This window comes from Dipodomys merriami, unplaced genomic scaffold (assembly GCF_024711535.1).
Source record: "Dipodomys merriami isolate MVZ:Mamm:240054 unplaced genomic scaffold, mDipMer1.0.p SCAF_35, whole genome shotgun sequence".
In the NCBI taxonomy this organism is placed as follows: Eukaryota; Metazoa; Chordata; class Mammalia; order Rodentia; family Heteromyidae; genus Dipodomys; species Dipodomys merriami.
In genome coordinates, this window is record NW_027205048.1 from 15,215,245 (window position 1) to 15,242,939 (window position 27,695).

At 48.0% G+C, this 27,695-nt stretch overlaps 1 protein-coding gene across 1 annotated transcript in view; it reads right to left on the reverse strand.

Moving 5' to 3' along the window:
* Positions 1 to 27,695, reverse strand: part of LOC138803857 (disintegrin and metalloproteinase domain-containing protein 12-like) — a 274,347-nt gene that overhangs the window by 144,864 nt on the left and 101,788 nt on the right. The gene's annotated exons all lie outside the window — the stretch shown is intronic.

Here is a 27,695-nt window from a genome sequence, read left to right on the forward strand (position 1 = left end):
CTAGGTATAAATTGTCTAGACACTTCTATAAAAGTCTGCTGGACATGGAAATGGTTTCAGGTTGATTTTAAAAAAATGTGTAAAAAAATTGACCTCTCCACAGTGCTGCCCCTTTCTTATTCTGAAAAACAAAGCAGTCTAAAGGAAGGATTGTTCTTGACAATTCATAAGGACAACTGATGGGGCGGGGAATAAGTTCCATAGGTTCCCTTGTCATGTCAAAAGGGCCAGGAGCTATCCTGAGAGCCACAGCACGGATTTGCTGTGCCTCTGATTGTGGCGAGCACATTACTGGGATTTTACACACCATAGAGCTTGAGGCAATGTGCACATGAGAGCAGAAGAACCCAACAATGTCAGCTGGATTCTGTCAGCAGCTGTCTGGGAAGTCTCCAGAAGGGTCAGAAGACAAGCCTATAGCCTTACATTTGGATGTGCGCTTTAAGCCACAGAGGATCCAAGAAAAAGATTTGATAAGCCAAGAAGGGTCTTGTTCTTTCCGTGGAACTCCAGTCCTACTGGTGTTTTGAGCTCAACAACAGAATGCACAGTTCAATCAGTTTAGGCCCATGGGCCCTCGAAGAGTTCAAACTCTAGCTGATGATACAACATCCCGGGGATAGGCCAGTAACCACTCAAGAACAACCGAACGTCCTCAGTACTTCAGTAAATTCCAAGTCATAAAACCACACCAAGTGACTCTCTAGACTCTGTGTTGGTGCTCAGTTGACTCGTGGTCTTTCTGGCTTTGGAGTCTCCTGTCCTCCCCGTCCTGTTGGGTGCCTTGGTCCCCACTGCTTCCTCGAGGGCTGACCCTGGCGGCAGTGTGTCCTTCCTTCCTCTCTGCTCAGCCAACTCCTCTTTGCTGCTCTAGAAATAGCACCTGGCAAAGCTGGGCAGGCAGCCGCTGACTACTGTTCTACTCCGTGCCAGACACTTCATACACATTATTGCATTGTACCCTCCCATTTGCTGGACGGGAGAGAGGGAGGCAGCAAGCACAGCAATCCTTTCCTTATCCTCGTGGGTGCTGGCACCGCCGTAGTCACTGACCCAGCTGACCCAGCACGTCCGGTCCTGAAGAGAGGCAGTGACTACTGTGCTCCAGTGATGGGTGGACAGGGCATGGTGTAAGGTCAGGCAGGAGACAAGCCCCAGGGAGAATGCCATGGAAGAAAGTCCTGGCTGGTTGGGTATGGATGAGTCCCCTAATGGCTGAACAAACGGAATCACATGACAGAGGCAGAGGAAGCGGTGGATATTTGGGCTCCTGGTGTGGGACATGAAAAGTCCAGGAGTGGGCAAGATCACCAGGAGCCCAGGGGAGACTCAGACCTATACCCAGGGGGCAGTTCTCTCCACTGTGGGGTAGGGGGATGGTGAGAGAATGCAGGGCTGGGTGGATCCAGAGCTGGGGCTTTTCTGGACATCAAGCTAGGCCATGCAGGGAGGACAAAGCCAGCTCAGCAGGTGTTTGACCTTCTCAGGATCCAGACCTGTAACTACTGGATCAGGAGTCCTGCCAAGTTCTATGGACTCTACCTTGAACTGGGAAATGAAAGGAACATTCTGAACACACTCGTGTTCTGTCCCTCTTTATAGAAATAAAGAATAATTGATTTCCTTCTCTTTTTTTTGCCAGTTGTGGGGCTTGAACTCTGGGCCTGGGCGCTGCCCCTCAGCTCTTCAGCTCAAGGTGAGCACTCTATCACTTGAGCTGCAGCGCTACTTTCAGTTTCCTAGTGGTTTTTTTTTTATCAGAGATAAGAGTTTCACAGACTTTCCTGCCCAGGCTGGCTTTGAACAGTGATCCTCAGATGTCAGCCACTTGTGTAGCTAGGATTACAGGCGTGAACCACTGGCACCTGGCTTAGAATAATTAACTTCTAAAAATTAAGGCATCCTTATCGTGATTAAACATAATGATTTTTTGGTACTTGCTTCCAAAAGCAAATAAAATGATTGATGGGGAATTACGTGCAACTATTATTTCCTTTCCTTTTTCTTTTTCCAGATGGAAGACTGGATATATTTCCCTGAGAATATGAAGGCAATGGGCTGTCCTGGTCCCCCATGTCCTGCTGGATGCCACGATGCAGCCTGGCTTTGCCGGCCCCATTTTATCATTTTGATTGCTCAAAGCATCCCTTGGGTATGAACATGTGAATTCTTCAGAGCTTAATTAAGAGAGAAGCTTTGATTACAGAAAGATCGATTCTTTCCAATTTTGCTGTAATAGGAGGCAGAGGATTTCTCCTCCTCCTTATGACTAAACACTTAAGAATGTGCTTAGACCCTGTGTTCAATCTTACCAGCAGCCTCTCATGTATTCTTCCCCATTAAGCCAGGGTGAGCTTTTGAAAAACCATAGCATCAAAACATCACTCCCACCACCAAGCTCACCCTTGAAACTTCCAACTATACACATAGAGGAGTGTGGCAGGAGTCCTTCCTTCACTCCCTCCCTCCCTCCCTCCTTCCTTCCCTCCTTTAATCTTCCCTTCCCTCCTTCCTTCCTTTACTCCCTCCTTCCTTCCCTCCCTTCTTTATTCCTTCTTTCATTCCTTCCTTCCCTCCCTCCTTCCTTCCTTCCTTCCATCCTCCCTTCCCTCCTTCCTTTTTTTACTCCCTCCTTTATTCCTTCTTTCATTCCTTTCTTCCCTCCCTCCCTCCCTCCCACCCTCCCTCCTTCCTTCCTTCCTTCCTTCCTTCCTTCCTTCCTTCCTTCCTTCCTTCCTTCCTTCCTTCTTTCCTTCCTTCCTTCCTTCCCTCTCTCCTCCCATTACTTTTGGCAGGCTGTCTTCAAACCCATGATCTTCCTAATGCTACCATTCCTGGTAGAGCATCCCTTTTTCACTGCTAATCTGGTCTCTTTTCCACTTTTCAAAGCCCCACAAAGTTCCTCAAGATTCACACTTTGCTCACTGTGTTTTTTTTTCTTTTTTCTTGCTCTGTCTGGTATAGCATGGGGTAGATAGTCGCTTCTTAAAAACCATGTATAGAAGAAGTATCTATTATTGTAGAAAACTAAACCTGGAGATCTACTAACTATGGAGACATTGGTGAAGGTACTGTAAGCTAGGATTCTATGAATAATACAATGCTATAGGGAATTTGTTTTAGCTGATAGTACTCGCTTAATGATACGCCATGTGTAGGCTTTGTTCTTTAGAGAACATACTTCTTTTATCCAGTACCATACTGGTCCATTTCAGAGAGGCTGTCCAGGCTTGGAGCTCAGGGAGATGTATTGAACATGGTCACTTCTGAGATGAGCATCTTCAAGAGTCAGGCAGAAAAAACAAGCCAATAATCAATCGAACATTTGTTTCAAATGGAATTTGCAAGGTGACATGATGGATTTTTACCAGGTCATTGAAATCAATAAGTCACCTGCTGCCACTCTCAAACATTTTCTCTAGGTGGTTGCAGATTAACTGCTGGGTGTAAATATATATACAGGCTAAATTATCCACCAACATAAAACTGTACACTATTCCTATCTCTAAATCTCCACATGGCTAAAGGTAGTATTATTGCGATTAATAATCCATATTTTAGGAAAAAGGCTTCCAGGAATGCTCAAAGCTTTCTGATAGAAACAGAGCAACTAGGCAAGTGAATGTACCATGCCTTTGAGAGTTTCTTTGCCAAAGCTCTAGCATGAACTCTCGGGGTGGGGGAGGGTGGCTCACCCCTGAAAGCATGGCCCATTTGTTCCCTGACCTGTCGCAGACACAGAGAAGCAAGTTAAAGTGGGTTCCTTCTCTTCAAAATTAGCTTTCAGAACCAAGGTGAGTCTGAAGCTCAATCTCTGTCAGGCTCTTAGGAAAATAGTGAAGCGGTTATAGGAGCCCAACTTTGTGATGCAATTCAGAGTCACATAAAAATAATATGGCTAAAGTCAGAAGACTGAAAACAACCAGAATGTTCATCAGTGAGAAGCTGGTTAGACCTTTAGAGTTCATTCTGCATGTGGCCTTCGGTCAGCCATGGCTGGGGGATGTGTGTGGCTGCCAGCAATGTGTGCAGAGCAAACTATGCAGACAGACAAGCATCAGGAAGTCACCTCCCAGCACTTCCTTTCCTGAGTGAGGTGAGTAGAAAGGGGACAAGTATTATCTGTAGAGAAATTAGAACTAAATATGATATAAATATTTGTTATCATCTACCACCAACACAATCATAAGTGGTAGTAAAACACAGACATGTATATATCTACATGGAAATATGTAGAAGAGATTGGAAGCTTCTGAGAAAAGTTTCTGGGGTCTGAAAGATTCACTTACTCCTGGTACACTTCCATAGACAGAGAGTCTCTATGTGCTGTTGTTACTTTAAAAAGAAAATAAAGGAATAGGGCCACTGGCAAAAGCAAATATTCTGGAGATGAATGTCAGCCACTGTTCATAGTGACCCCTCCTTAGCCAGCTGAACTCTGAACTCTATCTCTAAGCTCATGGTGTGTCACCACACACAGACCATATCTAGTCCTGGAATAGCCAACTGCAAGGCCATGAGCCCCTTACTATGATGGCTGCCTAGATTGGTTCTCTGCTGTCCTGCTAGCCTCCCAGGTCTCCACTTACTCTTGCTCTTTCTCTTGACAAGTCCTCCCTACCTGTGAGAGACAGCCTGGCACCCATCGGTATGTTTCCCTGCCCCAAATCTTCTCTGACACCCCGTTAGACACCTAGCCTCAACTCTGAGCACGTGTCTGAGCACATCTGTTTGTACAGGCCATCCTCTCCCATGCCCTGTGTTCTTCCCACATGCCTGTGATTTCTGGAAGGGTCCACGTGGTATGGAGCTCTGCATCCAGGCCACTTACATCCACATAATGTCTACCTAGAGCATACTGTCCCTTTCTCGCCCTCAGCCTCCTCGAGAGGTGTAGGGGTGACACTGCTCATGAAAAACACAGGCGGAAGTGGGGTGAGGGAGGTAGGTATGCTCTGGACACAGGGCCAGCCCCATGTGGCACGTCTCTTCCCTGCCTCTGCTTGCCCTTCCTCTTCTCTCCCAATGAGGTGGATTTCAGCATGGAGGAAACCCCAGGGTCGTCTTGGCCCCGGAGGAGTCTGCAGGTCAGCTGAGGATCCCTGAAATCTCCGCACACAGCAGGGTCACTAAGGGGTTGACATTCTGGAAATTCAGGAGAATTCATGACAGGCTATGGGTCATCTTCAGTTTCTGGCTGAAGTCTCCGTGTGTGGGATCTGAAGACATCTGCGCTATTGTCAGGCATGACTCCACCAAGGGGGGACGGCCACAGTCCCATCCACAAGTCATCTGAATTTGGACTTTGGTTTTCTGCTTTTAGAATGCTTGCTTTGGCATTTGGTATTGTTAAAAACATTTGTGCCAGGCGTGGGTGGCTCACACCTATAATCCTAGCTATGTAGGAAGCTGAGATCTAAGGATCATGGTTTAAAGCCAGCCCCGGCAGGAAAGTCCATGAGACTCTTATCTCCAGTAAACTGCCAGAAAACTGGAAGTGGCGCTGTGGCTAGAATGGTAGAGTGCTCGCCTTGAGCTGAGGAACTGAGGGACAGCATCAGGCCCAGCCTTCAAGCCCATGACTGACAAAGAAAAAGAAAAGTGGGCATGATTCATAATAAGATGGTGAGACTCCAGATCACACACCATCTTGGACCTGGGCATGTGTGCATTGCTCCTGCTCAGCCACCCAGCCTTCGCTCAGCCTCTAGTGTTGGAGGGCCTCCATTGTGATGGCCTGGGGGAGATAAGGTTTGTCTTGCTCAGTGAGGAAGAGCCACAGCCTCCACTACATCATGCAACCCCAGCTAGAGTTAAAGAATTCACATAAAGATTAAAAAGCCAGCTCAAGGCAAGCAGGAGACAGCTTGCAGGGTTTGGCCATTTGTTTCCCAACGGTTACCAAGCTGGAAAGCTCTCAATTTCACCTCTAACAAGATGTATTCCATCAGCGCTTTCTCCATAAATCATGTTCCTGATAGACCTTTTGTTTCAGTCTCAAGAAGCTGTTGGGCCTGAGTAACTCCAGGAAGAAGAGGATCTTCCAAGACTATAAATCTTCCCTTTCTCCTGCCTGTGAAAGGTACCACATCACTTCCAGTGTTCCTTCAGACCCATCCTTTATTACAGGAGACTCACTGAATGTGTATCAAAAGCCAAGAGGGCCTGATAGGTCTGGGAGGTGGCCTCCCTCCTGCCCGGACCTCCTCCAGGCCTCCAGGGTCATCTGGGCAGAAGCCCTGAGTAGACTCCTATAGGTTCCTACAAAGAACAATGAGTATCCCAACTCTGTGAAACTACCATAAGAAAATAGAAGCGTGTATATTTCACTTTTAATCCTTATAAATCACAATATTTTCTAATAGAAACATGAAATTGTTTATGACAATTCAAGGCACGATCTACCCCTTCAGATACACCCTCAGCCCTTTCCACACTTGTCTTCTCATTAGTTTTCAATGAGAGTCTTGCTTTTACCCAGGCAGGCCAGACTGGACTGTGATCCTCCTGTTTTCCCTTCCTGGCTAGTTAGGATGACAGGCACACATCATCTCACCTCGCTATTAAATGAGATGAGATCTTGTACACTTTTTGTCTGGACTGGCTTTGAGCAATGGTCTTCCCTCTTTCGCCCTCCTGGATGACTAGGATTACAGGCATGAGTCACCATGCCCAGCTGAGAATGAAATGTCAATCGAACAGAAGCATAATATAAAATATGATTTAAAACATGTTTGGCTTTATGTGCTTCAGTCTCAATGAATTGCTTGGGAAAATGACATTACTGTGATTATGTTCATGATGGACAATCAAAGAAAATACAATTACTTGGTATTTATATAGTCTAAGGTGAAATTACCCAAAGAGGGACAGTTTTGAGGGTGAAAATGGTCACCATCATAAAGAATATCCTGCCAGTAGCATAAACAGAGCAACACAGGAAAACCTGGACACAGAGCCTACTTCTGTCACCTAGCTCACTCTCTCTCCAACAAGGCAGGTATTATTACTCCTGTTTTACAGAGGAGGAAATGGAGGCTCCGTCATCACTACCAAATAGAGGTGCTATGCTTAGAACTGTTCACAAAGCATTTACTTTTCTGGGCAGACTCACACCCAATCACAAACAGGCTTGGGCACCTCAGATCTTCCCCCCTACAGGGTCTGTGAGAAGGGCCAGGACAAACCAGGGCAGAAACTCTCCCATTCTAAAAGTGCAGGGGAAAAAGCAGGGTTGCCTTGCTCTGCTCTCATTCATCCACCAAGTCGGAGCTGTATCTGCTTTATTTTATCTGTGGTGAAAAGATCCTTTCTTATCCAGCATTTGAAGGTCAGAAAGAAACCCTTCCAAAGCAAAATGCCCTTCCTCTCACAGAGCCTGAAGACAAGAATGGCATCTGTGGAATTAGAATCCGTGGAGGTGTTTGGCAGTGATGAGCAAGATAAGTTAGATATTTCCAATAGACTTTGGTATCAATACCTCTCATCCACTGCACGTCTGCTTCGTGCCTGGCTCTGTGTTGGATGCTTTACAGAAATGTTTGCTAATCCTCCAATCCAGCAAAGTAGGGTGAGAAGAATGAGATACAGGGGTTGTAGGTAGGCAGATGTGGGGATGGAGTCTTCCCACTGGTGCCCTTGGATTTCTAGCTGGATAGTCCATGTGGTTTGGGCTACTGGGAAACTGTTCTTGAATGAAAAAAAAAAAAAAAAAAACAAAACCAACCTCATGCTACAGGCCTCTGAGGATCTGCTACCCGGGAGGTCATGGCAGGGCACCTCTAACTCTTGAGATCAGAGCCTGTTGGGGCTGTCCTTCACACATTGCAGGGGCATCTTGGGACCTGCCTGGGATCTGGTCTGTTCCCACAGCAGCCACGCCATCTCCTGTCCCTGGGCCTCTCCTCCGCATGAGCAGCACACAGGTTGGCTACCAGGCCTGGATGCTGTCCCTGAGCTTTTGTGCTCAAAGCTAGCGCTCTCCCACTTGAGCCATAGTTTCACTTTAAGCCTTCTTTCCAGTTAATTGGGGAGATAAGAGTCTCATGGACTTTCCTGCCTGAGCTAGTTTTTAACCATGATCCTCAGATCTCAGCCTCCTAACTGACAGGATTACAGGTGTGAAACACTTGTGCCTGGCTTTTTTTTTGTCTTGCTTTTAAAAGATTGGTAGAGTTATAAAGTGTCCACATTTGTGGGGGTGAGGGGTGCTTATAAATCCAACTGTGTTACTATGATATCATATTTTCACAACTGAAAGGGTCTGGCGCAAATCCTCTAAGAGCCACTTCAGGTGGAGGCGTGATGGTTATTTGGAAATCACCATTTCGCTGTCGATACCAGTTTAACACTACTGCCAGTGCATTCATTAATTTCTTCAATTTATTTATTTTTTGATTGGCTGCTTTTCTTGTTGCTATTATCAGATAACTGGACAAAGTCACCACTCATTGTTTTTAAAGTGGCTGAGGAAGCCTTGCCTGGCTTGGGTAGTGGGATAGGACTCTGCCCAGATCATTAGATAGGGACGATTTTAATCTGCACCAGTTCTTACTCATTTGGTAACATCACAGCATATGGACAAGATTCAGATGCTTCAAATAAACTCTTGGCCACGTATTGCCTCTCTCACCGGAGGAAAGCAGACTGCAGCCAGTAAGTTGTTACTATCTGCATCCAGGCCAGAAGGGGCGGTGCTGAGACCTGCTGTGGAGAAGGGGCAGGGGCCAGGGATGCAGGGGGCCAGGGACGCAGGTCTAACATTCAAAGGACGTGCACACACCTGAGGAGGTGCAGACATCGCAAGGAACTGTGGGCACAGGACTCTATCAAAGGGGAAAGCTTCAGCGATTCACCCTGTTTCTAGGCTCTTGGTGCCCAGGTTCACTGAGGGCTGGTTTGGGGTTTCTGTACTTGCAGAGGCCAGGCTTGGGCATCACTGCGGCATGGCCTTCTCTCGTGCAGAAAGGCATGTTGTTCAGGGTAACTGGCTTTTGGAGGGGCCGTGCGTGAATAGAGTAGGCAGGCTCGTCAGCAATGACTGTTCCTAGCTGTGGTTCTTTGGACACATCGCTTAAGTCTTTTGGTGAGTTAGTTGCTTAATCTGAGAAATGGGACAAGTTCTGGGCCTAGCCCCCAGGAGGAAGATGGAATCTAACCTAACCTTTGATTCCATGATCTCAGGCACCAGCATTAGGCTGTTCTCCGGAGCAGCATTCCTGGGTTCCCGGCAGCCATGGAACCTGGCAGGTGGGCATGGCAGTACTCAGGGCTCCTTGGTAGATCTGACCGTGAGCTGCAGCCTCATGCTTTCCTGGCACCCAAGTCAGTCCTGAAGAAGCATGGAGTCTTTCTGTCTTTGTGTCCTTCCCCATCACCTGCTCCTTTCTGCTTTTCCTCAGAGAACTTTTGTCTTTATTCTGAACGCCCAACAATTCCTTGGGAAATTAGACTCGCAATAGGAAATTGGCCATTATTTCTCACAGGATGAAGAGAAAAATGCCTTTGTTGGCTGGTTCATCATCCTTACTAATTGTTCCTCCATTCCTTGGAGATTTAGAAAGCACAGCCCTTCCAGATCTGCCACAAATGCTTTATTCAGAAAGAAAATATTCTGTTTTTTTTTTTTGCACTGTTGTTTTCCCTATCAATTTATGTCTTATATTTCCTTCCCAAATTCTTCCCTTCAGATAGGATGCAATTTGTGGGAAGATATTTTGCTTATAACAAGCAAAATTTTAAATAACCATATGTATCTCTTTTTTTTTTGGTCAGGGCCTGAACTCTGGGCCTGAACTCAGTGCCACTTCTGGCTTTTTCTGCTAATATGGTACTGAGGAATTGAACCCAGGGCCTCATGCATGCAAGGCAAGCACTCTACCACTGAGCCACCTTCCCAGCCCACCTTGCATATCTTAATCTGGCAGTCCTCCCTTCCTTTTTTGGGGGGGGGGTCCAGTCGTGGGGCCTGAACTCTGGGCCTGGGCGCTGTCCCTCAGCTCTTCAGCTCAAGGCTAGCGCTCTACCACTTGAGCCACAGCACCACTTCCGGCTTTTTTCTTTTTGCTTATGTGGTGCTGAGGAATCGAGCCCAGGGCCTCATGCAAGCAAGGCAAGCGCTCTTCCACAGAGCCACCTTCCCAGCCCTGTTCTCCCTTCTTTAATAAGTCCAAAGTCTAATGTTCTGACATAGATTCAAATTCGATTCCAAGGGAACGTTTCTCCTCCTTCAGCTACTGCCTGTCATATTCTCCTGTTCACTCAGATCGGCCCGAGGAAGTGCTGAGAACAGGAACACCAATTGGGGATGGGCCCTATTGCTCCACAGAGGTTCTCCTGTTGTTATACGTGTCACATGCAATAACATGAATAACAACCTTCTGTCTTAAATGGGCTGAGAACCCATTGAGTTTCTTTGTAGAAGTTTAAAAAGGCCACAGCTCAAATGTGAGCACAATAGTGAAAACAAGCAAAGGTCGGAGGATTTTCCCAGCAACTCCACACAGCATGTGCCTGCCAGCCAGCGGAGATGCCAGCATGCGTCTTTGCAATAAAGAGATGGTCTGACACCAAACTAGGCACACAAAAGGAAAGTAGAAGCTCTGTGGCTTGCCAGGGATTTCCCCAGGCCTCTGGTCCAAACAACCAAGCCTCGGCAGTAGGAATTCAATCGCTGGAGGGAGGGACAGGAGCCTGGGATGCGGCTGCTTTTGAGTGGGCACCTGGGCATTGTATAAAGCCAATCTGGACATTTCTGCCCTGGGATTTCACCACGCAGAGCCTCATGGCATCCTCTAGGGGCAGCACTCAGAGTGACACTTGAGAAACAGAGGTCAGATGACTGCCCCAGGCCTGATTCAAGGACGAGGGGCTCTGAACACCAGGGCCCTGGGGAAGTGTAGGAGGGGCTACTCCTAAGCGGGTCTCTGGTGACCCAGGGTGGCGACATCCGGTGGCTGAGGCACAGATGCTTCCCCAGGGATGAGGAGTACACCTGACCTTCCTGACACACTCACGCTTGCCAAGCTCCTTGGGAAAGGTGCCCAAGAGGCACTTTGATTTGCTAAAGCAGTGTGTCACGAAGCAAAGGGCTGAAGAGGAATAATGAGAAACAAATTTATTTACAAAGGTGTCACTGTCACTACATTCAGAGTTTTCAAGCTGAGGGATCTCCTTGTCATTGCTAGTCATCATTTCATTTCACAAAGGCAAGGCATCAAGCCCAGACAGTCAAAGAAACCTGCACAAGGTCACACAGCAAATGTGTGTGAGATCAAGACAAGAATTGCTGTGATCTGTGTCTGAACTTACCTAATCATTTGGAAAACCACTCTGCTTCGACTTTTCAGCTGGAAGCCAGAGCCCCCTGCTTAAGTGACTGCAGGAAGTATGCATGCTTAATGCACAGAACTTGAAAGCAAGCACATATTCACGCTGCAGGATGAGTGCAGGGGAGGGCCCAGGGCCCTTCCCTCTGAGTCCTCCAGCTCACGGCCCTTCGTCAAGAGTGAAGGCCATTTATCCACAACAGGTCCTCGTGGGAGGGCCAGCATGGGGCTGGGCCTAAGAATCTGGGCTATGGAATGGATGGATCTGAGATTTCAGCTGTGGTTCAACCTGCTAAATGACTTTGGCCTGACAGTGTCTGCATCTTGAAGTTGACATGAGTAGTGACAGCTCTGCCAGAGAACGCTGTCAAAATTACTGTGCTTGGCATTCAATAGGTGCTCCGAAAACAGGCACTGTGGCCTGCACTGGTTGAGGGGTGATGGTGTTCGGGTATTCTGCTAGGTGCCAAGACAGAAAGATAATGAGGACCAATTCTGTTGCTGCCTTCTAGAGCTCATGCCTGAAGGACAAAGGGTGGTTTGCAAGCGAGCCACATTCCCTGATCACAGCCTCTAATGGGCTCAAGTGAACCGAGTCCTGCTTTATGGTCCACTCTTGATGCTTGACCCCCAAAAATAATCCCTTATCTTATAGTAGGCTTAACAGTATCCTTCCTATGATCACCATCCCCCCCATCATCTCCACCACTGTCATCACTATCATCATCCTCACCAATACTATCATCACCACCATCACCACCACTACCACTATCATCACCACCTTCGTCATAACCGCCATTATCTCCTATCATCATCATCATCACCATAATTGCCTGCTTACCACCATCACCATCATTACCACCATTACCATGACCATAACTTCATCATCACAATCACCATCACTGCCACTGTTACTATACCACCACTACCATGACCACCACCGTCATAATTGACACATCATCATCATTAGCTCTACTCCTATTATCACCATCATCAACACACCACCACCACCATCACCACCCACCTTCATCATCAACATCATTACCATTATTATCTCCACTATCACCATTATCATCACCACCACCATCATTACTGCTACGGAGTCCCAGGGGGAGGAGTGAGTGAGGCATGCTGGGATGGCAAGAGCAAGCCTGTGATCTGATGGCAGGCCAAGGAACATCCAAGTGATCCAGATCCTGACTTGAAATGCAGAGAGAAGGACTCACACCACCTGCCTGCCTGGGACCCCTGACCTCCAACACTGCCCAGATTCCCTAGTGGAAACCAAATCCTGTCAACACAGGTATATTCCAAACATTCACAAGCCCTAAGAAGGCCAGTAAACAACCAGAACGTAATTTGCAATTTTTGACCCGTTAAAGCATTTCTTAAGGTTTTATATTTTCCATTCAATTTCTAATAAAGGCACAGTTCCAAGAGATCACACCATACAACACTAAGACCCAACAGCTAAAGAAACAGAAGCAAAACAGGTTTTCAAGAAGAAACTTCGAATATCCCTCAGATAGGATTTAAGTTTTATAAAGCCTTAAGAAGGTTTAGGCCTATTTTTAAACATATGTTTTTGAAATAACTTAAATGGAAAACATCCTACCCATAAGTCTATTTCATACTACAGTGAAACCAGACAATTAGAAATCATGTTTCTAGTATGGTATTTTTCTACTCAACAAATGCAATACCCACTTCCTTACTAAATGAAGCAGATTAACCGTATTTCCTCACAGCAAGTTCTGATTCTCTGGAGGAAGGGCTGGACTTCCTCTCTGTTTTTCTGTCTGTAAATCACCATCTACAGTAAACCCAGTCAAGCCCTCCCACCTGCACGGCCCAATTTCCACTCTGTCAGGCCTTCTCCTTCCTTGTTTTCTTTGCAAATACTTTATCAACCAAATATGAATCCAGTGATAATGAGAAAGGGGATTTTACACACTATTGTTAGATCAAAGGTCTCCCTAGAAATGCACACAAAGGGTTGTCAGGTGATAAAAGAAGATCCAGTCCCATTTTGTGATCCTTCTCTTTGCCTAGGATAAAACCCTGCTTGAGCCGGGAGGCTTTCTGGAGGGACTACCCTTTCATGTTGGCTGCTATTTTCCCCAGAAGCCTTTTCTGGACACATCTCACTCCTGGGTCACCGCACCAGGCAAGCATCTTCCCTGAGTAACCTCCCAGTCCCCAAACCACTGGTGGTACAAAAGTGATGTGCACTGTCTGAATCTTAGGGAGAGTTTGGAGTTCTGGTCATTTTCTGGCCAGCAGTACCTGGTGACACCCCCACCATGCTGGTACGTGGCAGTGGCAGCTGGCCACTACCCAAGGGCACGGGTGGGACAGCCCGCCCTCTCCGGGGGGCTGGGCCTGCGCCCTGGAGCTCTGGAGTTGGGAGTATTCACTCCATTTTCAACTATAGTTTTGTCCCAGCATTGGGTTTACCGGGATATAACACCGGGGAATCCAAGGAATCCTGTTCTGGGTTCTGTCCTCTACGGCAAGTCTCCACTGTCTGGACTGTTGTCACCACAGCTTCTCTTTTCTCCCCTCAGCCTGCAGTGGATAACTCCTGTCTCCACAGCTGGCTCCTGTCAGGGTCACCATCACCCCTCTGGTCAACCAGAAGGAGCAGCAGATTTCCTCCTGCCCAGTGCCCTCCCTTCAGGCCCCCCCCCCCCCCAGCACAGCTGTGGGTCTGCATCTCCCACCTCCTCACCATGCTGGGGACACAGAGGATTCAAAGGGATCGGTCCTTGACCATCTTTTGTGCTCTCTCTTTGGGAAACTCTATCTTGCTTCCATTCATAGCTTTTGTTCTTTCTTTATTCAGTCCTGGACTCCAGGCTCATCACTAGCTCTTTTCTTCACACGGAAATGTCAGCAGACACTGCCAGCTTCCTTTGGCGGGAAGAACTCTGGATATTTCGGTCCTTGCACTCTGTGCTCCTCGGTAGCAGGCTGATCCTGGTATCTCCCAAAAACACCTCATCCTAACCCCTAGAAACTGAGCCGGTGTGACTTTTCTGGCAAAGAACGAATCTTGAGAAGAGAAAGATTCTCCTCAGTACACAGGTGGGCTCAGGGTACCTCGAGGTAACTGCAGTACTCAACACACAGCACAGGCGGGCAGAATCAGAGACAGAGATGAGACGCTGCTCAGTGCTGGCACTGAAAAGCGGGGATGAGGTTGAGGAAAAAGAACGTTAGTCTAGGGCTGCAGATAATGGACATAGCCAAGAATCCTCCAGGGAGCCGAGGCCCGCTGACACCCTGATTTCAGCCCAGTGAGATGGACTGGTGACCGATGGCCTCCAGAACTGTGAGATAATCCATTTGCGTTGTGTTCACAACAGTCTGTGGCCACCTGGAAACTCACACGCACCAGCCCCATTCAACATCCTCAAACCAGGCCATCTATGTGAACTGTCTCTTTATTTTCCTCTTTTTTCAATACCTGTACACAGCCCTCTGGTGCACAGCCCCCACCTAGGAGGCCCCTTTCGCCCTCTTCCTCTCTTAGATCGCATGTCTCCTAAGTCATTGGTCTGTCTCCTTGAGGATAAATGAGCAAGTCACAGGGAGGATTGATATTCTGTTGTGAGGGCACTGTTGCCAGAGCCAGGTAACCAACACTGTGGTTAGAACTAAAATAACATGGCGAGCCTGAGGGGGAAGAAAATGTGAAAAGGATTTTGCACGGGTGCCCAAGGCTCATGCCTGTAATACTAGCTACTCATGATTTGAGATCACAGTTTGAAGCCAGCTTGGGCAGGGAAGTCTATGACATTCTTTTTTTTTTTTTTTTTTTGGGTCCGGTTGTGGGGCCTGAACTCTGGGCCTGGGTGCTGTCCTTCAGCTCTTCAGTTCAAGGCTAGCACTCTACCACTTGAGCTACAGCATCACTTCCGGCTTTTTTCTTATGTGGTGCTGAGGAATCAAACCCAGGGCCTCAGGCATGCAAGGCAAGCGCTCTACCACTGAGCCAACTTCCCAGCCCCAGTCTATGACACTCTTATCTCCAGTTAATCGCCAAAAAGCCAGAAGGGGAGGTGTGTATCAAGTGGGTAGAGCACTAGCCTAGAGCAAAAAAGTTAAGGGACAGCACCCAGGTCCTGAGTTCTAGCCCTAGGATGGGTGCATATGCGCACGTGTGTGTGCACACGCATGCACACACACACACACATACACACACACACACACACACACACACACACACACACACACACACACACACACACACACACACACGACGAGACAAAGAGGAGTCAGCCTGTGATTGGGCCATAGGTGGAATCTGAGGAGGAGGGAGGAAGGGCGGGAGGTTGAGAAGTTAGTGGAGACAGATGTGGAGCCTGGATAAGTTCCCATTGCATGGGAGATGCCACGGACGCCTCCTACACTGCACCCACACATCCAGACAGAGACCCCAGCACTGCATCTGCACATCCACAGAGACCTCAACATTGCACCCACACATCCAGAAAGAGATCCCAGCACTCTACCACACATCCTCACCCTGCCCCCCACTACATCCAGGCTCCAGGCTCTAGGCTGTGGGAGGGGCGTGGGCTGTGGGAGGGGCGCGGCTGTGGGAGGGGCGTGGGCTGTGGGAGGGGCGTGGGCTGTGGGAGGGGCGTGGCTGTGGGAGGGGCGTGGGCTGTGGGAGGGGCGCGGCTGTGGGAGGGGCGCGGCTGTGGGAGGGGCGTGGGCTGTGGGAGGGGCGCGGCTGTGGGAGGGGCGTGGGCTGTGGGAGGGGCGTGGGCTGTGGGAGGGGCAGGGCTGTGGGAGGGGCGTGGGCTGTGGGAGGGGCGTGGGCTGTGGGAGGGGCGCGGGCTGTGGGAGGGGCGTGGGCTGTGGGAGGGGCGCGGCTGTGGGAGGGGCGCGGCTGTGGGAGGGGCGCGGCTGTGGGAGGGGCGTGGGCTGTGGGAGGGGCGCGGCTGTGGGAGGGGCGCGGCTGTGGGAGGGGCGTGGGCTGTGGGAGGGGCGCGGCTGTGGGAGGGGCGCGGGCTGTGGGAGGGGCAGGGCTGTGGGAGGGGCGTGGGCTGTGGGAGGGGCGTGGGCTGTGGGAGGGGCGCGGGCTGTGGGAGGGGCGCGGGCTGTGGGAGGGTCGTGGGCTGTGGGAGGGGCGCGGGCTGTGGGAGGGGCGCGGGCTGTGGGAGGGGCGTGGGCTGTGGGAGGGGCGTGGCTGTGGGAGGGGCGTGGCTGTGGGAGGGGCGTGGGCTGTGGGAGGGGCGCGGCTGTGGGAGGGGCGTGGGCTGTGGGAGGGGCGCGGGCTGTGGGAGGGGCGTGGGCTGTGGGAGGGGCAGCGGGCTGTGGGAGGGGCGTGGGCTGTGGGAGGGGCGTGGGCTGTGGGAGGGGCGTGGGCTGTGGGAGGGGCGCGGCTGTGGGAGGGGCGTGGGCTGTGGGAGGGGCGTGGGCTGTGGGAGGGGCAGCGGGCTGTGGGAGGGGTGCGGGCTGTGGGAGGGGTGCGGGCTGTGGGAGGGGCGCGGCTGTGGGAGGGGTGCGGGCTGTGGGAGGGGCGTGGGCTGTGGGAGGGGCGTGGGCTGTGGGAGGGGCGCGGCTGTGGGAGGGGCGTGGGCTGTGGGAGGGGCGCGGCTGTGGGAGGGGCGTGGGCTGTGGGAGGGGTGCGGGCTGTGGGAGGGACGTGGGCTGTGGGAGGGGCGCGGCTGTGGGAGGGGCGTGGGCTGTGGGAGGGGCGTGGGCTGTGGGAGGGGTGCGGGCTGTGGGAGGGACGTGGGCTGTGGGAGGGGCGCGGCTGTGGGAGGGGCGTGGGCTGTGGGAGGGGCGCGGCTGTGGGAGGGGTGCGGGCTGTGGGAGGGGCGTGGGCTGTGGGAGGGGCGCGGCTGTGGGAGGGGTGCGGGCTGTGGGAGGGGCCCAGGTGGGACAGAGAAGTGGACGTAAGCTTATGAGATTCCAAAACACATTCTCTGGCTTGGAGAGGGCTGTTCTGAAAATGTATACTGAGGGCTAACGGCAAGATTTGGAGTTCTCATAAACAGCAGCTTCTATCTACCCACCTGAGAAAAGTATTCTCACTAGTCTTCATCTATTTCGATCATGAAAAGCCTATGGATGCATAGGTTATACGAAAATGGGCTGATTTAGGTCCCAGTCTGGGAGATGGCATCTAGCCAGCATGGTGCCAGCCCTGGCAAGGGTCCTGGGCACCCTCACCCCTCCCAAGTCACTATATGGCTGATGGCATCACACTGCTCAGGGCTTGGTCCAACAGGAAGGATTGCATCTCAGGACGGGAAGGGATCGCACAGTGAGACAAGAGGAACATGTGTTTTGATTTCCTGTTAAGATGTGATGGGAGTATGTGAATGCCCCAGCCTGGGGCTCGGATGATAGGAGTGAGTTGGGGGTACTAGCAAGGGGCTCTGGTAGGCTCTGAGCACTGGACAGGGTTCAGATTTCAAGTTGATGGGGACAGGCATCCTCTAGGAGAACACACTTGTGACTGAGAAAGGATTCCCTGTCCCAGGGGGCTGAGCCTGCTGCGCTCCTGGAGAGATACCACAGGGTCTTAGGGATAGCAACGAGACAAGGAAAGGAAAAGAGAATGAAGAGATGTACAGAGAACCACCCATAGGCCTGGTGCCTGCAGATCAGACACAGAGCAGACCTGCTGGGTTCCAGCATCCAGCTCAGGGATATGGGAGGGGGGCAGGGAAGAGGGGAGGAGGGAGGAGATCCAGGGCCTGGGAAGAGGAGCCCCAGGGTAGTGACAGCAAACCTGTGAGATTGCAGAGCTGGAAACAAAAACCGTGAGGGGGTGTGAGGGGTGAAGAGGAGGAGGAAAGCTAGCAGTGGTGGCTGGAGGAGCTCTAAGGGAAGAGGCTTGGGGAGGGAAGAAACCTGGGGTGCATGGGGAGTCTCTTCCAGAGCAGTGAGAGCAGCTCTGCTGCCCTAGCACAGGATGGAGAATCTGAAACATGAACCTCACCACGGGCAGTGCGCTGCTATGATCACCCACGTTGGCGATCTGAAACTACATCACTAATAACATTATCTTACCAGCAACCCCCACCAGTTCCCCTATTCTCTTCTGCCTTTATTAACATGTTTCCCAGCTCTCCAAACATGACAGTATTTAATAGGAAGATTTTCTTCAAAATGGATACACTTCCTTTTTATAAGAAAGACATACACACGATTTTATTCCTTGATTTTAGCTAGTAGACCTCTGTGGAAATTTTTGTTTGCTTGCCAGACCAACCATTTTGGAAAATTCCAATTACACATAAAGACAAGAGAGACCCCCTACATACCCATTGCCTTCAGACAACCACGGTAACTCCCCAGAGACTCATCACCCAAAAACAACTTTCAGCTCATGAGACTTGACCTCATTCCATCTCTACCAGCTCCTCTCCCTCTTCCCCTCAATGATTGTGTTGAAGCAAATCCCAGATGCCTTTACTGGAACCACTTCAGCCAAGTTCTGCTTTTGAAATATTCTTTTCTACTGGGGATTGGAACTGGGGTCTCACACTTACTAGGTGGGCACGCTACCACTTGGGTCACATCCCAGCTCTTTTTGCATTGTTTCCTTCTAGGCTTTATGCCTAGAGCAGCCTGGGCTGTAAGCCTCCTACTTGTGCTTCCTGTTGTCACTGGGTTGACAGCCAGGTGCCATTGAGCCCAGCCATCATGCCTTCCCAGTGGCTAGATAATGGACCACCAGGCCCAGTCACTGGTTGAGTTGTACTCCCACAATGCCCTCCTCCCTTTTCTAGCCTTGAGCCAGAACCTGGCCTCCAAAGGAGCTATGATTGCAGTTTGAGCCACTACACTCTGCTGAAAATACTCTCTATCTACAATTTCTTAGTGTATTTTCACCCTCTTTCCTCCATTTTCTGTTCATGCTCACGTCACACCTTTATACTGGACCATTATCATTATTACTTTGGCTGCACCACCTCAGATAATATTGGCTATAAGTAGAATCTCAGTAGAAACAAATATGTGCCAAGACATTCCTAAGGATATGATGATAATGATCCCTCTGTATTGGTGATATCTTCTGCCCTTCAAAATAGCTATAATGTAACTACTTCCCCTGGACCCACAGAGATGAAAGATAATGGCTTGGGACAGGAAACAGCATGTTCCTATGCTTAAATATCCATGTTACTACTTCTTCCTGCAATAGTCCCTTAAATTAATGGACAGTTATCTGTTTGCTCAAGTTTATAAGAAACAGACTCCTCTGCTCCTTTATCATATCAGCTTGATCCCGAGACCAGATCTGAGAGGCTACAGCACTTATTCTGCAATGTTATCGCCTCCATCTTTTAATAAGAGCCTATGTCCTATGCATTTCTCCTATGCAGACAAATGGCTAGAGTAGTGAAGGCTAAGATTCTGTAAGTTTGATCACACTGAAGTAGAAATCATGTCAACAAAACTTGTTAGGCAAGAACCATTTCTAGCAATACTGTTAGCATTGAAGATTAATTTTCAATGATGAAAATACCATTATGTATGCACACAATTTAACTGTTTTTGACAGGTAAGACATAGAAACTACACAAATAAAATCATAGAGGGAAACATATTCCATTGTTTCCATGAAGCAGTGATAAATAACCAGCACCCAAGAGGATGAAACCAAAGCATAGAGTATCAAGAGATGTGCGAAGACTGCTGGTCCTACATGACATGGCATGACTGACATGACAGTGAATTTCTGCTGAAAATGTCATTTGCTCAGAGCCCACAGTCTCACATGTGAAACCTGCTCTTGGATTTCTCTCAGTTTGCTGGGATACTTGGGAATATCTACATCAACAGGTAGCTCTTCCTCACAAGGAACAAACTACTTTTCTAACATAAACAGCCATGTGATTACATGGTCATCATACTGCACAATAGATCTCTGGACAAATTCCTCCTTATTGACATGATACCCTCTGAGCAACACCTCCATATTTTCCTCCCACCACCCCACACCTAGCTTTGACAACCATGATTCCTGTCTGTGTCTATGATGCTGGACAAAAATCATCATTTGTCTGTTACTGCCTATCCTATTTCATTTAGCATAACATGTGTCAGGTTCGTTCATGCAAGCAAACGTGATAGCTTCTCTTCTTTTTGGAGGCCAAATAATACTGGGCCTATATATTTTTAAATCAGTTCATCTGCTGATGGACACCTCGGTGGTTTCTATACCTTACTCTCGTGAGGGATGCTGTAAGGAGGTAGGCACGCAATCATGCCTCCAAGCTCCCGCCTTTATCTCCTTCAACTATATACCCAAGAAATGGGATTCTGGATCGTATCATAACTTAATTCTCTCATTCTAAGGTGTCACCATTGCTGTTTACACTGTTGCTGTGTGACTTCTGAACCTCTTTTGACTTGCCTGGGTGATTGGGGATTAGAGGACTTTACCTGATGAAGGAGGTTCTAACAGCATAGGTAAGTTTTACCAAGGAATAGAATCCCTTGGAGGGTTTGTTAAAACTATTGCTGACCTCTAACTTCAGAGTTCTTATGCAAGGTCCAAGCATTGGCTCTCCTCGGACGTTCACAGGAGCTGCAGGTGCTACTGATCTGGAAATCCACTGTTCTTGCCACAAAGAAAATACAGGCTGGCCAGGAGTATTAAGGTAACCAAACAGATAAGGAGTCATCCTATGTATGTTGACTCAGCAGGGTCCTACGGACACAGTAGTAAAACCAGACAGCCTGTAAATAGCAATTCTGAGTAATGGAGGAGACCAACAGAAAGTGAGTAAGCACAGGTTAAGTTCACAATCATGTTATGAAATGAGCTCAGATGGGAGAGATAAGAGTGCACAGGGAGAGAGACAGAGAGAGACAGAGACAGGAGAGAGACAGAGACAGAGAGAGATGGAGAGAGACAGAGACAGAGAGAGACAGAGAGAGAATAAGGCATTGGTGAACCTATTTCAGATAGGTGATCACTGGAGCTCTTTCAGACAGGCTGAGACCTAAAGGCTGAGGTAGAGCAGCCAGTAGTGGCAGAATTTTCTAGGCAGGGAACAGTGCATGTAAGTCTCAAAAATGGAAAAGGTGACACATCTCAAACTGGAATCCTTGCTGGAACTGTGTCTGAGGGGCCTACAGAGGTAGGAGATGCAAGCTACTAGTAAGGCATGCAGTCCTGCAAGATCACATCAGGAATTTCCATGGTGCTCTGAGGGCAGCAGGAAGCCACTGGTGAGCTTCGCCTGCTGCTATTGCTAGTAGAAGACCACCTGGGATCCACTTTGAAGTACTAGCCCTTCCTTTCCCCATTTGCTAGAGATCATGCCAAACTCCCTGAAATGAAATTGAGTGGCCTGACTGTCATTTAGTAACTGATAAACAGATGAACAAAATATTACTGCACTTATAAAAATGGATAAAATTCTAAGATGTTGTACAACATGGATGACCTTGAAAACATGCCAAGGAAAATAAGCCAGATCCGCAAGGACACATACTACATGCTTCTGTTTATATAAAATGTCGAAAAGAGGCAAACTCAGACACAGAAAGAGGGGGGCTTGCTGGAAGCTGGGAGAGAGAAAGTGGGGAATGGAAAGGGACTTTAATAAACATGGGGTTTCCTTTGGGATTGATTAAAATATTCTGAAAATAGTAATCAGTTTCTCCATTCTCTGAGAAACCATGACTTGTACTCAAGTATAAGTCACAAATTGGTAAGAGTCTCTACATTAGGCCAAATCTTTATTTATCTTCCACAGCAGGATGATGTACATACATATCAGGCCAACATTCAGTCTCCCGTCTCAAAGACATGTTAAGGTCAGGAAAGGAAGTTGCTCTTCCTGTTCCTGGCTGCATAGGAGGCCCACAAAGAGGCCATGGAAAGGCAGCTGTGTGATCTGAGCTGGGGAAAGCTTTTTGAACGTTCTACACAGTTGATCTCATCTATGACACAGAGACAGGAATGTGTGCAACAACATGGCTGTAGTATGAGATAATAGAAGGAATAAACATAAACAAGAGATCTTACTTATTTGTGTGCTCTAAGGGCCTTGGCATGGAGAGGATTTCGTAAGTGCCCCTCAGATTCTCCCTGGCAGAGAGAGAGTTCGTGTGGTAAATCAAGGTTTGGTTTTGTTTTGCAAATCCAATAACCATCTCCTGACATACATGTTTGGAATCTTACACTGCTTTTCCCCCCATTACATGAGTCGGTCTGCTTGTTTCAATTTACGCTTGCAGAGCTCTGGTTCTGAAAAGTTGCATGCAAATCAGATTTTTACAATTCTGATAATATTTTCCCATTGTTTCACATTATATGCTCAGGGGTGATTTCTCTTCATTTGCGATTCATTTTCAATTGGCAGTAGCTCCTAACGCTTTAGTTTCAGGCCTTTTCCTTTTCCCCCAGACTTTGTCAACTTGTAAAAAACATACTTTAAAACACTCTTGACATTTGCAGGAACCCCTACTTTGTAAAATCAGCCTTTGACTCTGGAGGCTTTTCTGCAAAGTAGGGGATGGAGTTGTATTTCTGGGTCAGCAGTGAACACTAAACGATCTTGCTCATTTTCCATTGAAATTCCCCAAAGACTTTCAAAATCAAAGCAAAACGATGCAGAGTTAAGCACAATGTAAGCAGTCCTGGCATGGCGTGGTGTAGCGTGGCATGGCGTGGGGTGGGGTGGGTGGGGCAGGGTGGGGTGGGGAACCTCTCCCCTCCATTGCAATCCTGTGGACACAGCAGTTTGTGAGGCGCAGCTCCCTGTCTGTCTGCCGTGGATGCTCAGCAGAGCTTGGACACAAGCTGTGCAAACCTGTTTTAGTGAAGGCTGATTTGGCTTTATTTTAGTTGGAATAGGCGCAGGAGCATGCTGAGTGTGCTACACAAATAACAAACAAAGCTGTGGCTGGGGTCCCGGGCTCCTTGGGATGTCAAGAAAGAGGTGGACACAGATCTTCTCCAGCTTGAGGTGAAGCACGGAATACCCTTTGTTAGCTCCTTTACATGTCTTGTTTTGACATCACAAAGTAGAGCAGATTTTCATGACCTCATGCAAAGCTGTCCCTGCAAAGGGAGAGACCCACGCCAAGCTGTGGCCCTGTCCACTCATGCGCAGGACTTTATCTTCTTCCTTTCTCTCCTCTAGACACACACGCCTCGTCTGCATCCACAGCAGCTGTGGGTGCACTGTGACACCCCAGGGAGGCTGCCACAGTGCTATGGCCTGGACAAGGCCCCAAGGGCGTGACATGAGGCTGCCCCTGCCCCAGTGGCAAGGAGCCTGGCTGGAGGTCTCTGTCCTGAGCTGCTGATGGGACCAGCCATCGAATTCTTGTTCGTCTTGGGCCTACCTCTTAGATGTTTCAGCAGCATAAAAGTAAACTGATCATAATCATAGACAGCAAATTTGAGTATGTAATTACAACCAGATTCAACACTTGCTGATTTTCTTCTTTGTATTCAGTTCTGCTCACAGGTCTTCTCATGGAACCTTAGGAAGCAGGGTTATGTGTTATCCTCAGTAGAGACAAGTGAGGAACAGCTGCTTCTCTGTGTGTGTGTGTGTGTGTGTGTGTGTGAGAGAGAGAGAGAGAGAGAGAGAGAGAGAATGTGGAGGTCATCTAGACCAAAAACATTCATAGGATGCACTTTTCTTTCAAGATGAATATATTTTTTAACATCTGTTGTTTTGGGGGAGAGGATAATAAAAGTGATAATCTTATAGTCGGCTTTGAGAATACAAGAATGAACATATTATACTCTGTTTTTTAGACACTTCCACACAAATATCTCGATTATCAAAAGGCTTCTCTTGTGTCTTTTGTCTTGGCTTGCAGTTTAGAGATTCAGAGGCCTTCTGACAGCTCTGGGATTGTACAGACATTGATGCCTCAGTGACTGACCTCAAGAAACTTGCTCAAAGTTGACTGTAACTGGTTTAAAAAAGATTTGCAGTGCTTTTCAAGTCTGGTGGAGGGAACCGTACCAACTGGAGCAGGCTGGGGGCAGAAGGTTTCTGTTGCTCAAATTCTAGTCATTTCCAGACTGCCTACTCATGTTTTGGCAGCTCTGTGATTAGAACACAAGGGTTCAGCCATAAAACTGTGGGTTTGATTGTCTTGAGTACTTGGAAATAAAGTATAAGATATCTAAACAACTCATCAAGTCTTTGATGCACAGCTTTCTGCATGCCACGAGTCCCGCACTGGTGGTAGTCAAGGGGAGTGCAAAGTGCAGCCTCTGCCTTCAGCTAGCTCACACAAAATTCTGGGAGATAAGACAAATAGCAAAAGACAGCTGGAGAGCAAACACAAGCCTTGACTGTGCCATGTACTGCCTGTACCGATGGGAAGACTGCTGGGTGGAGAGGAGGAGGTACAGATAATGAGAGAGGGCGAGACAGACCCTGGAGAGGGAGAGAGGAGAAAGGTTGCAGGAATGGGCCTGAGAATATTCTGGAAAGCTTTGGATATATGCAGGAGAGCCATGGTAAATATGGTGGAAAGTTTACATCATCTAAATTAATTAGTAGAGAACTCAATCCCGTTCCTTCAGTAGGAAAGTACCACTTACAGTTTAATTCAATCAGACTTCACTGACATTTGTGAATGTATAGGTTGGAGGTTTGTCGATCCTAAGTAGCTCATATTCCATTAGTAAATGGAGACCAAGTATTAGATTCAATAAAATATACATGCTGGGATAAAGAGGGGTATAAAATTGTGTGAAAGGAAGGAAAATGCCACTGGAAACAGGACAGGGTAGGAATTTGAATTGAATAGGAAAAGCCCTAAGATAGGATAACATTGGGTTGTACATGAGAAAAGGAACAGATGTCAGTTCACCAAGTGAAGGTATGACGGTATCAAGGTTAACTTTGACTGTGAACTTGATTGAATCGAGAGACACGTAAGAGATTAGTAAATACAGCTCTTGGGTGTCGGTGAATGCTCTGACCAGTTTAATCTATTGATGGATCTGAACTTTGAAGAGACTACTGGGAGGTGGTAGAATTGTAGAAGGGGGTACCCCGCCCCTCCTGCTTCTTCTGTTTCCCCGGCCACCATGAGGTGGTAAACTATTCTTCCTTGACTCTCCTCTATAATATTCCACCTCATAACGGCCTAAAAACGGACTCCTCTGAAAGCATGAACCCACACAAATCTTTCTTCCTTTAAACTGCTTTTCATGGGCATTTTGGCCACATTGATGATGGCATGGATGGCTCCCAGACAAGAGAACTGCATGTTTGGAAACATGGAGGTCTAAAGACAAGGAATTGTGTAGTAGAGGTGAAGCCTAGGGTTCAGATGGGGAAAGGAAAGATGGTAAGGAGGGGTGAATACAGACAGGAAGGTGGGTACCTGACATAGAAAACTGAGAAGTCACTCAAAGGCACAGGGTGTCCCCTCCCTAACCCCAGAGAGCCATCAAGGGTGAGCGATTACCACTGGGACATGCTTTCTCTGGGCTTTAGAAAGAGCACCCAGCTGGCATTGGGAAGGAAGGTAGAAGAATGTGATAAGTCTGGGAACCCAGCATCTTCATAAGCTGAACTGGTAGCAAGAAACTGAGATTATTGAGGTGGCTGTTAAAACAACCCAGGTGTACCAGTGAGAACCCGGAGAAGACTGGGAGGAAGAGGGATATATCTGAGAGACACTAAGGAAAAAATGTGGTGACTTGGACTGAATGGAGACAGTGATAGAAGTTCCTGATGGCCCAAGAAGGGAACATGAGATGTTGGGAATTACAGCCACCTACTGAGAGATGGGGGGGGCAGGATTTCATAGCAGAGAGACTGGCTTTGGTAGACAGTGGGATTTCCAAATAGGACTGGACACTAAGCTTCAGGTTGTGACTAGAGGCATTGCTTTTGGATCCTGAGGCAGTGGGAGACCGATCTTTGAAAAGAATCTACAATTTAGGATCCAAAGACTTAGGATCAGAAGGCTTGTGGCCATCTACATACACAAGAAAGAGGAAGAGAAACCTGGGCAGGTGAGAGACACTACATAGGAGACCACTATGGAAGTCAGGGTGTGGGTTTCTCCAGAGGAGGAAGGACAGCATGGATGGAGAAGAGAGCACTGGGTATGACAATGGGATCTCTGAAAGAGGGGGGGGTGGGAGGAAGGGACAGTATGAGAAAAGGATGGGTGGGGGGAACAAAGGAAACATAGCCATAGGTGGGTGTGGTTTGGCTACCAGATAAAGGTAAAAACATTGACAAGGGATGGATGGATGGATGGATGGATGGATGGATGGATGGATGGATGGGTAGGTAGATGGATTTATGAATGGATGGGTGGATGGACAGATGGATGGATGGGTAGATGGATGGGTGGATGGATGGATGGCTGAGTGGATGGATAGATGGATGGATGAATGGAGGCAAGGGTGCGTGCATGAATCCATTGATAGAGGGATGGGAAGGAAAAGAGTAAGGTAGGCAGATAAAGACAGATTTCAACAATGGAGATATCACAGATTTTTTTTATCAGTATAAAGGAGGAGTAGATGATAAAAGCTGAGGAAATCTAGTGAAGACAAAGACATCTGCATGGAGAAGAGGGGCCTGAGAAGACCTAAGGACCTGAGACAGAGATGGAAAGCCTGGATCCTGGGACAGGAAGCTACCTCCTTTCTCAGAACCTGTGAGCAGCTTTGTTGGAGATATACATACATACGGCGACCAGCAGATGTAAAGTTACAGGAAGTCACTCATTCCACATTTGTTTTGAACCGCTTGTAAAATACCTCAGGTTTCAGTTTAAATCTCAAGAAAAATGGTCATAGAGAACCCAAGGTAAACTTTCAATATCCAGCCATCCACAGGTACATATTTACATTTTTATTTTTATTTTTCTAGTAAAGAAGAAATGACACTTGGTATTTAAATGAAAATGGGTTTTGCAATTCTATAAAATCATTTCTTGTTGGAGAAGAACTCCAATTATTCTTTAAAGGATCTGAAAGTGATTTGTGAGAACACCTTTTCTCTGTTAACTTCAACTCATCAAACTCAACTTTGCTAATATATTAAGTCAGTCTTTAGAAAGTTGACAGGGACCCAGTGAGTGTTTTATTGAAGCATCCGTCATTGCTTCTGCAGAGAGCTTGAAAATATTACTGTACACATTGTCAGTATATAACATTAACTCTTCGTGTTGCTCTTGCTAGACAAAACAGCTTTAATTCCAGGCAAGTGCAATGTCAACAAACCAAATGATAAGAAAAATTTTGCAGCACCTGAATTGCTGACCAAATTCACCCATTGATCTCAGTTTTCCCAAAAACTTGGGACGCTCCACCCACTAGACATCTGTGATGTATGGGTCTTGCCAGAGCTGCTCTTAGTCCTGAGAAACGTGTCTGCTTTC